The sequence below is a fragment of the Dicentrarchus labrax genome, unplaced genomic scaffold (genome assembly GCF_905237075.1).
Source record: "Dicentrarchus labrax unplaced genomic scaffold, dlabrax2021, whole genome shotgun sequence".
NCBI lineage: Eukaryota > Metazoa > Chordata > Actinopteri > Moronidae > Dicentrarchus > Dicentrarchus labrax.
In genome coordinates, this window is record NW_026136709.1 from 13,142,020 (window position 1) to 13,152,417 (window position 10,398).

At 42.5% G+C, this 10,398-nt stretch overlaps 1 protein-coding gene across 5 annotated transcripts in view; it reads right to left on the reverse strand.

Moving 5' to 3' along the window:
• sulf1 (sulfatase 1) overlaps nucleotides 1-9,916 on the reverse strand; it is a 36,495-nt gene extending 26,579 nt beyond the window's left edge. For 2 of the 5 annotated variants that reach the window (XM_051410304.1, XM_051410305.1), the window contains exon 1: nucleotides 9,408-9,916. The gene's annotated coding sequence lies outside the window, so the exon portion shown is untranslated. The remainder of the gene's footprint in view (nucleotides 1-9,407) is intronic. The other 3 variants (XM_051410303.1, XM_051410306.1, XM_051410307.1) reach the window with 2 other exon arrangements.
• Between the last annotated feature and the right edge of the window lie 482 nt (nucleotides 9,917-10,398).

Consider the following 10,398-nt stretch of genomic DNA (forward strand, 5'->3'; position numbering starts at 1 on the left):
CATGCAGCATTGCTCAGTGATTCGGTATGGCTGCACAGACAGCTGTGCTTTGTGCACAGAGTAAAGCTGAACATAATAGAGTTGCTGCTTGTGTAACCATTCAGGGCAGTACTCTTGGCTGGTTGGCAGTTGTGCCCTCCAGTTAGGGCCTCAAACCACACACCCTGCTGCACCCCGACCCTCCTCTGACCTGAGTGGTAATATGGCTTTGATGGTGGCTTGTTTAACCTAACCTCAGCAACCTGAGGCTACCCACACACAGGGGTTAAGAGGGGAAACTCTGAGGGAAGAAAAAAAATGAGTGGAGGGGGCTCATTGCAGAGGTATAAAGGTAACAAAAGTCTTGTAAAAGCCTGGTTGTGATTGGCCTGCATATTCATTTCAGCAATGGCAAACAGGCTGCATCTGGCTTGGGTTCTTTTCTGTCAGCAGTGGCAGCCTATGCATTTATCAGCTGTCACTGAAAAACAGCAGATGCACTGAGAAGACACAGAAGGGAAATATTCTGAGAAAAACACACTGATTGACAGTCATGAATCCATGTATCCCTTTAAGCATTCCTCTAATGTGTGTCTGCCCATGGACTTTGAATCTTATTTAACTTAACATGGAGTGCTTCGAGGTGAGGGGGTTCACCTTCCCAAAACAAGATGCAAGTCAAACCCAAACCAGATGCCATTCACCACTAAAGTAAAATCAGTCATTCATAAAAGGCCCTTACTATTAAGGACAATGGCCATTTCAAAGCACATCAAATCCCCTCTTATTCCTGTCCATTCTCTCTCTTGCCCCCTCTCTATTTGCCCAGTCCATCTCTAAGGCAGCCAAGTTACAGAGGAACAATGGCAAAGAGAGGGGAATTAAAGTCTAATGGCATAGTCTGAATTCTGTAGGCTGTTCTGTGTCTATAGGCTTCATGGCCAACAATGATGGCCATAAGGCCTTTCTGCATACAGTCACAACTTTGAGCAGGGAATCCACTCAAACGTCTGCCATGAGTGAAAATAAAAATGACAGAGTAGAGATATAGTTTATTGGAAACTGATCTGAGAGACATAGCAGAAAAGATATAGGTGGAGAACAACAATTTTAAATCAGACCAGTGACATTTTTCAGTGCAGTCTGATTGCTCCTTCTCCATTTCAGAGGGGAAAAAATGATTATTGTGAGGCCTTAGATTAAGGTTTGTCCAAATATTTCTCTAATCCGAGGGAATTCGGCTGGTCTGCTGCCATGAGGACTGACGAGGGCCTTTTACACTGAGGAGGGCCTGTGTCAGGGTCCGCTGTGCCCGGCAGGCCAAGGGCAGCACATTGTACCCACCAAGACCTGCCCATCAGCCACACTGAGCCGACTGAAGGAGAGCTCTGTCCCAGTGCACTCAGTTGGCTGTGGGCATGCATTCGGAAAATGCTCAGACCTTGGTGTTTTCAGACTCTTAACTCCACTGATTTGTTTGACCAAAATGCCCAAATTGGTGTAGGATCTATGACAAAGTTCCAGTGAGAAAACTAAGTGCAAGGCAGTGAGGAGAGATCACTGGCTCTTTGTTCCAACATGTTTATGGCTACACAACTCTTAACCTTGACAGGCACATTCAGAATCTTCGTTTCGACCATGTTACAACTATAAAACTTCCGATGTTATAGCTAGAAATGATTCACATCCACTGGTATGCGGTGTGTTTGGAGTACAACGCAGGCCACTTTAATGAAGAAGAATGGCCTCAATTCAGTGAAATGTGAACCTGGAGTGAGTGCATTCACGGCTATTAGTTAAACCCCTCATGTTTCTCTCGGACCTGGTAAGAGACCCTTTGTAGTGCCAAGGCTGCCAGGCCACCCCATCAATATTATGGATGCATCTTAATGTATAATTAAATGAATCCTGGTCCAAAAGACTTCAAAGTGGGAATGGCTTGCGGGCCACCAGGTGGTCGTTGGAAATCATGAGGCGGTTTTGAGAACGCTAAGAGGGAAATGATTAAAAAACACACAAGGTCATTTCAGAAATGGGGAAAGCTGCCTGTATTTATTTGCGTTTGTGTGTGTGCATGTGTGTTCCTGTCCTGAAGGTGGTGTGTATTTAAGTGTTCATATCCTTAACTATGGACACCCTCTGCTTATATCTTATATCCAAGCCTCATGCTGGTAACACTGACAAGTGTGGTTTTGTGTCGGTGTCAGTACGACTGGAATCATTATGTTCAGTGCCCTGATGGAAATTCAGAAAATTCTGAGAGGCCAATTTCTGCCCCTGCTGTTCAAAATGAGTGGGACAACAGTATTGCATTATTATCAGCTTTTCTTATGTGCTAAATATAATAAAAATACACGTGATCCTTGAATACATGATCTCTAATGCTTCTTTATACTTTTCCTGAAACATGAAGGGTTCTTCCAGGAGGCTTGCTTTTCAAGTAAGGTTCAATTTTGCAAGTGGAAAAGCAGAGTTACCATTCAAAAGGGTGAAGAAAAGTGTGACAGAAAGAGAGAGAAGGGGAGAGAGAGTGAACGAAAGGGAAACCACTCCTCTGATTTATAGTGTGATATGAAAACATGGAATCACAATCAGAGGATCAGCCGCCACAGTTACATGATATGAGCCTAAAGCAAGCACTTTCTTGTTAAATCTATTCTAAGCCATGAATGGAAACCATTAGTGATAGACAACCTCAGATGAATAAAATACAGCGCATTTATATTCCTCCAGCCACTTTCTTGTCAAAACCCACACTCCCATCAGAAACACTCTATCAGCCTGCGAGAGCTCGAGAGAAAGTCGGAGCGAGAGGGAGGAGAACGTACTGTTCGCTCACGGGTGGCTTTCTTGTCTCTTTGACTCGTCAAATAAACCCTAGATAAATTATTCCTTTTACCACAAAAGAGAGCTATGGCAAATTGCTTCAATGGGTTTCCACTGAGGTAATTGTCAAGAATAAGGAGATTGACTTCTTTTCCATGAAATCAGCAGCACGGTGGCACAGAGAGAGAAAGAGAAAAAGAAGGAAAGAGAGAAAGAGAGATGCAAGATAGATTTTAGTTTTATATTAAAGCTTGACAGTTTACCAGGTTCAATAGCAATAGAGAAGTGTGACTTCAGTCCTCTATTTTTATATTGTGGAAAAAAATGAGACCTGTGTTGTTGAGTTGAGTGCAACTAGTAACTAAACTAGTAACGTGTCATTAGGAGGACTTGGGCTTTTCTCTCTATATGCACTTATTACTAATTGACTAGACAGAAAAGACGGTGGTACAGGACAAGTTTAAAGAAATAAAAATCCATCTGGACTGCTGAGTGCCTGATGCCCCAATCTCCTGGATAACGTATTGACTTGATTAAAGTAGGATAAGGTAGGAAAATGTTGCATATAAACTGAGTTTTCCTTTTCTCCCCATCGCCGTTTTTGTTTGGGTCCGTGCTAAGAATAAAAATAGAGTTCTCTTAACTCATTATACAGACGAGAATTATGTCAATGTCAAAACAGACAGATGTGTTTAGCAGCAAAAAAAAAGGGAAAACAAACAGGTAAACAGACCATCCTGTGTGTGTTCAAACTGAACAAGCACTGTGCTTCTAGGAAAAGTAAGCCTCGAAACATCACATTTATTACATAATTCCAAACAGACAATCAGAGCACTGTATGCACCTGAAATAAACACAAATTCAAGAAGAAAAAAAATAAAAACAAATGTAGCTGCTGTTTTGTTTGTGAAGATGATCAATCTATATCAAACTTAACCTATTAACATAATGTATACCCAAATTATAAATAAATTGCCAATAAGTGTTTAGATTGAGCTGACAAAGCTAAGTTAGCTACAAGTTAAAATAGCTGAGGTGGTTGATTTAGACTTACAAATCTTAACAACAATACTCTCAGGGATCTTCTAGTCATTGGGCACCAGCCAAGTGACCTAAAATATGCTTACTATTTTAGAAACAGTCCTGTCTTTTGACCTATAAAGCCAGCTAATGCCAATGTAAATTAATGAAATGTGAATCAGTGGCAATCAATAAAAATATGAAGAAAAAAAAAAGGTAGATTCCTCAAGGTGAGATGGTAGAAGCTCAGTCAGCCAACAGCAGTCAAGTGTAGTGCTGCTGCATGAAACCAAACACCCCTAAAATGTGGAACATGTGTAGGCATATTCTCTGGGAACCGTAGACAAACATAGACCATGAGAACCAGCCTGCGTGACCCTGGACGTCATAAACAAACTCCATGGCTGTGACACACCAACATGATACCACTCATAAAAATGCATTCGTCTGATTGCACCTGTGCCTGTTCAGCCCTCCCTTCTGTCCATGCCTGTGGGCGCACATGCGTGTGTGTGTATTTGGATATCATATACTCTGTGTGTGTTACTCACTAGGCACTAGTCATTCAGTACAACAGCCAGAGTAAGAATCAGACAGACTTGAACACAGACAGACACGTAACCTGTAATTTGTACACAGGGGAGCTCTCCTTTCCATTGCCTCTGGCTCAGTGTGTGGCTTTCCGAAGCATGCAGTAACGTCATTTGTAATCTGATTAACTTTATCCTGTCTGGCAATAATTCCTGATCTTGCTGTATTGTAAAATATCTAAATACAGACAGACTAATTATCTCACGAAGCATAAAACATTAAGCTTACCCCTCCACATGCTGCCATTCCTTTACATTTGAGCCAAAGTTGAAGGAATGCAGGCAAAACATCATCCCAACATGTTCAAGAGACACCCGCCAAACTCAGCTGAACTTGCCGCAGGCAATTCAAGAAAAGCGAAGCGAAGATAATGTGTGTCTTGCAATGCTGGACCTCATCAGTATAAACAAAGTTGTTCAACCTTTAATACTACAACTGTTCAAATATCCATTCTGCATCCACATGAAAAAGTGGGGCTGTTCAAGTAAGGGCAAACAGGACCAGAGGCTACCAGTAGCACATGGCCAAGTCCACACATAGAAGTGTTTGTGCACTCACACATATACACACACTCACACACACACGGGCAGAGGAGGGGAGTGCTGGCAGAGGCTGAATGTGTTTGCCCGCTCCAGGGGAGAAAGGAAGAAAAGGAGCAGAAGAGCTGAAACAAACGCATGCTGGCTTCTATTAGTTGAGCTGTGGAGCGGGATGGAGGGGTGAGGAAATGTATTCATTCCTTCTGCCCCCATCCCATCTATTCCCATCCCTCCAACCCTCCTACCCCATTATCTCCATTCTGGAAAGGCGGTGGATGAAAGGGACAACCCCCCAGTGGCAGCACTTCTCCCTCCAAACTTACGCCGACGCATTCTGACGGCTGCTTAATTGTACGTGATACAGGCAGGGCCCTTTCTCTTTCAAATCTAAAACAGATTGCTTCTCCCTGGGGAGGGGATTATTGGACAAGTAGAGATGACAAAGCAGGGACAGTGCAGCCCTCTGGGGGGTGGAGGACGAAGGGGGGTAAGCTTGTGGATTGTGTGTGTGTGTGTGTGTGTGTGTGTGTGTGTGTGTGTGTGTGTGTGTGTGTGTGTGTGTGTGTGTGTGTGTGTGTGTGTGTGTGTGTGTGTGTACATGTTTTTCTGTGTTTCTCTTTTGTACATGCCTGTGTCACCAAGAAGATTATGTTTGTGGCCATGTGTTTCAAAAGCGCGCACGTGTGCGTGACAACCAAGAACGTGTGCGCAAGATCCAGCCTCTGATCGACAAGATGAACTACTACTTTGTTCTGCTCTTTATCACATGTTCACACCTCCCTTTCTCTTATCTCGGCCTCTTCTACTTTATCCCTCTTCCACTTCCCCCTCTGTGTCTCTCTTGACCCAGCTTTCTCTTTCTCCCTCTTAAGCCCATGCTGCATCTATGTGCAGTGACATTTGAACAAAAGCTGCTGCGGACATCACAGACAAAGCATTTTTCTCTCTGTTTATTCTCGGGCCAGAACTACAGTACAAGGACTTGGTCATGTGGTCAGGTATTCCTGACTGTTGCATAGCTGAACCATTACCTGAAAACCATGGAAAAACTTTCTTCACAAAACATATCTTCTCTTTCCAACTAGTCATCGGGGCAGAGGCTCAAGACAAGGGGAACAATGCCAGACACAAAAAAGTACCTGAAGTGCCAAATATACGTCTGGTTTTCTGCTCTCTTTAACATGTGCAAGTACTAGAGAAGCCTGAAGGATCAGGCATTCTTACCAACAATGAGCTGGATGTGATGTTTGCATGCCCTGACCTTTACAGCTCAAATGAGAGGCTGAACAAACACATGGGGGTGCTATTGTGAGCGACCTAAAACCCCCAAAATAGATCTACGCAGTGGGTCTTTGTGCATCCAGATATGCATTGCATATTTCCCTGGAGATGTGTCCTCAAAATGCAAGGACACGTTTAAGGGCTATACATATGTGCATTGAAACTCCATAGAAATGTTTGATCAGTAAGGACAACAAAGGAACTGAGAAAGTGGCTGACTCATCTAAAGATAGCCTTTCTAGATCCCACATAAATAAAAGCATGCCAAATGCTCACTGTTCAAATACTGGTCATTTGCAGTGATAGAACTGTGCAATCTACTCCAGAGCTACTATGCAATCAAGCTAGTATGAGGAACACTATCATTAAGCTGAAGAGATAAACAAGTGCCGGAGAGGAGGGTGGTTTAGGAAATCTTTTCTTAACATGCTCACACACAAGAGAACACACACAAACTACAGTTAAATTACATATTTTTTCCGTATTTTGCACAGAGATGAAAATCAGAGCATCCAACATTCTACAAGTCTTCCAAAGCACAGATTGATAAATTAGTATTTATTTTATTAAGAGTATTTATTCAATCAGTTTAACTGATTAAGTTCAATTTGATCTAAAAAATATTGATGGGAGTTTGAGTAACACATTATTCTCCAGCTCCAGGTCCAGTTTTTCTCCATTTCAACACCATCTCCTTTTTTTATAGGCCGAGCGTCTCCTTATTCTTACAGGAGTATGGAAAGTAATCTGCAAGGCTTTCAATTTGAGTGCAACCAAGAGAAACCCATAATGATAGAATTCATAAATGTGACTTCTGTCATTGTGGGGTCAAGTTGAGAAAGTACAATGCAGCATGATAACAGACTGAAAGTTGGAGATAAAAATTATGGTGGTGCTGATTTGGAGAGAGAGAAGAGAGGAGAAGGCAGGTTCCTTTATTTAGAGTTATTGAGAAAGAAAGAATGAAAAAAACAAAGTACTTTCAGAAATTCACATACTAGAATCTGAATTTAAAGTACTTTTGACACCTGTACATCTATAGGTATATATTAGAATGAATGCATATATTTAATGCCCTTTTCATTTTAAAAAATGAGTTTGCCGTGAATGCCTTTGACGTTGTTCATCAGTCGGCATCTATGAAGTCACGCAAGATGTCTGGGGATTCACTGATTCACTGTGGCTGGCATTTAAAGGACACACGCACACACACAGAGTCCGTTTGTACAAATAATGAAAAGCACAGATACTACATCCTTCCTTACACTCACTCACCATACATATCAGAAGAACAAATCACTTCACTTATTGATTTCACACATGTTCACGCACGCACACACACCACAGTAGATTCGAGTGATGGCAGAGCTGCTACTGGAACAACGTTTGTCTTGGCAAACGTCTACCCCCCAGAACCTAATTATTTGCAGCAGCTGCTCTTGCTCTTGTTTGTAGCACAGTGAAGCTAAACTGTTTAAAGGATCTCCCTTCTCTTCTGAGCTGGCACTAAGCGCTGCATTTTTAAATGCCCCAAAGCTGCTTTGCTATGCTCTGGGTAGGGTAATAAGAAATTGAATCTCAATGCTGCTGGGTGAAACTGACGTGAAGGGAAGATTTATGGATCAGTCTTTTGACTACTACTTTCACATTCAGGAACACAAACTGGCAATGCCAATGTATTGAAACTTAAGCCAGTTTCTATTACAAGCAATTGCCTTTAAAGAGTACCACAGCATAATTTTGCAATTCAGGGAAACCAGCTCAGAAGGATATGGTCTTTTACTGCTACAGAAGGTAAACACATTGATTCAATATTCAATAAAGAACAGTATCCCAAGTTACTTACATGGCCCTTAAAATAGAGAACTAAAATGTATTCAACTACAGCATTTGGATTTTTAGACCATCCAGATGTGATATTGTAAGTAGATGTGGGTGTGTTTTTCTGTATTAACCAGAGAGAAACATCACAAGTCAGACTTCACTCAGTACCTTTTTAGGAAAGCTCTGTTTCCCTAATTGATCAAACAGGGACATTTTGTAAAAATGTCTCCACTGGCCTTAAAGCAGCAGTCATCACAACCTATTGGTGGTTGTGTTAAATACTTCAAATAACAAGCAGGAAGTGTAGCTACGGCTGGTTTACCAAGGTAAACACAAACTCACACAACAGCAGCTTTCACCCATACAAACTCCTCTCTTCTCAGCCCGGCTGCTGTCCACACAGCCTTTCACAGCTGCACAATCTCCATTTGCAAACACCTCACACACATACACGTACACACACAAAGTGCCTGGAGCTAGGTATAAATACTATACATCATATTCCCACTCCATTGGCAAGTTTCCCTTCTCACTTGACTTAAATAGCTGAAGTGAGGTGTAGATTCTCTGAGTCTCTACCTCTCTACTTAGCTCTGACAGTTTGTCCGGAAAGCGCTCTTCAGCAGCTCATCCATTTAGCGTATACTGACACGATGTGCCAGAGGTGCACTCTGAATAAGATTTATGAAAAAACGTATCTGGGCTGAAGTGAAGGAATGATAAATGCCACACTAAGTTTTGAGAATGTAGATATATTGCACGTTAATTTCCTATTTTAAGAATTGACAGTTAAAAAAGAAAACAATTTATCTTAAGAAAATTATACATTACGGACATACAGAATAAACAGAATACAGAATATATACTGAAAAATACTGAATTTTTGAACCCTTGTTATAATTTATAGGATGCCCCCACTGACTTATTATGCAACATACTTTTTAAGTGACAGCTAGCTTTTTTAAATCACCAGTAGCTTCCTTTCCCTTTCAAATATCCTGCATTCAGAAAAGTAGAAATTACCAGATGGGTGCTTATGGATTGGGGGGGGAAATGACATTAATGGAATGTGCTGCCTTCTAATCCCTTGAGACGGAGGAATTTGCGACGGAGGGAATTCCTGTCATTCATGGGGAAAGCTATGAAGTCCAGCACACACAGAGCTGCTGTACAGGCAACACAGATTTACTGCACTTGTGGACTCCTGACTGTATCCTGCATCAGACATTTGCTGGCAACTGAACAAACTAACAGACACAAACAGTGCAAAAACAGCAGAGAAAGGGTGGAAAACAGCAGAAAACATCAAACAGACAAAAAGAAAAAAGACAGTGAGAAACTAAGTACCTGAAAGGCAGGAGAGCAGAGTAAGAGGCAAGGCTAGGATTCCTCTCTGTGTTTTCTTCTCGCGTTTCTTCACCGGGTCTCCCTTCCCTCATAGAGGGGGTTTGTGTCTTGGTGCTGGGATTTTGGGTTGAAGACCAGGGGGACCACACAGCTCCTGGAAGACAACCTCTCTCCTCTAATCCTCTCTCCGATGTGATGACACTCTCTAACCTCGACCATCTGTTGAAACACGTCCCGGAGCAGTCAGCACCGCGCTGTGTCAAGAACCCCACTCCCCTGCCCAATCACAGACCGGCTGCTGGGTGGCTCCTTGCTGCCAGGAGGCAGGGACAAGGACACAGCTCAGCGCTGAGGGAGACACACACACGCAGTCACTCACTCACACACACACACACACACACACACACACACACACACACACACACACACACACACACACACACACACACACACACACACACACACACACACACACACACACACACACACACACTCTCTATGAGATGGAAGCAAGAAAACCCCCAGTCATCGTAACCTGAGAGGCAGAGTAGGAGGAAGGGACAGGGAGAGTGAGAGGAGTGGAATGAGAAGGAATGGGAGGAGAGAGAGGGTGAGAGAGCAAGAGTACAGAGAGAGAGAGAGAGAGAGAGAGAGAGAGAGAGAGAGAGAGAGAGAGAGAGAGAGAGAGAGAGAGAGAGAGAATGTTTAAGTGGCAAAAGCAGAGATAGATAAGAACAAGATGGAGATAAACCTTGGTTTTAATATTACTTAACAATTTAAGTAATATTAAACTTTGGCTGAAACACCAAGCATGCATGCACTCCCATACACACACACACACACACACACACACACACACACAAAATACTTTACCTTCTGTCCCTGACCACTTTTCCTCTCAACCCCTATCCCTGCAGCCACATAGTATGTGGTCTAAAGAATCAAACTTTTAAAAAAAAGCAATAAAATTCTGTATGGGGTCCGTGGTGGG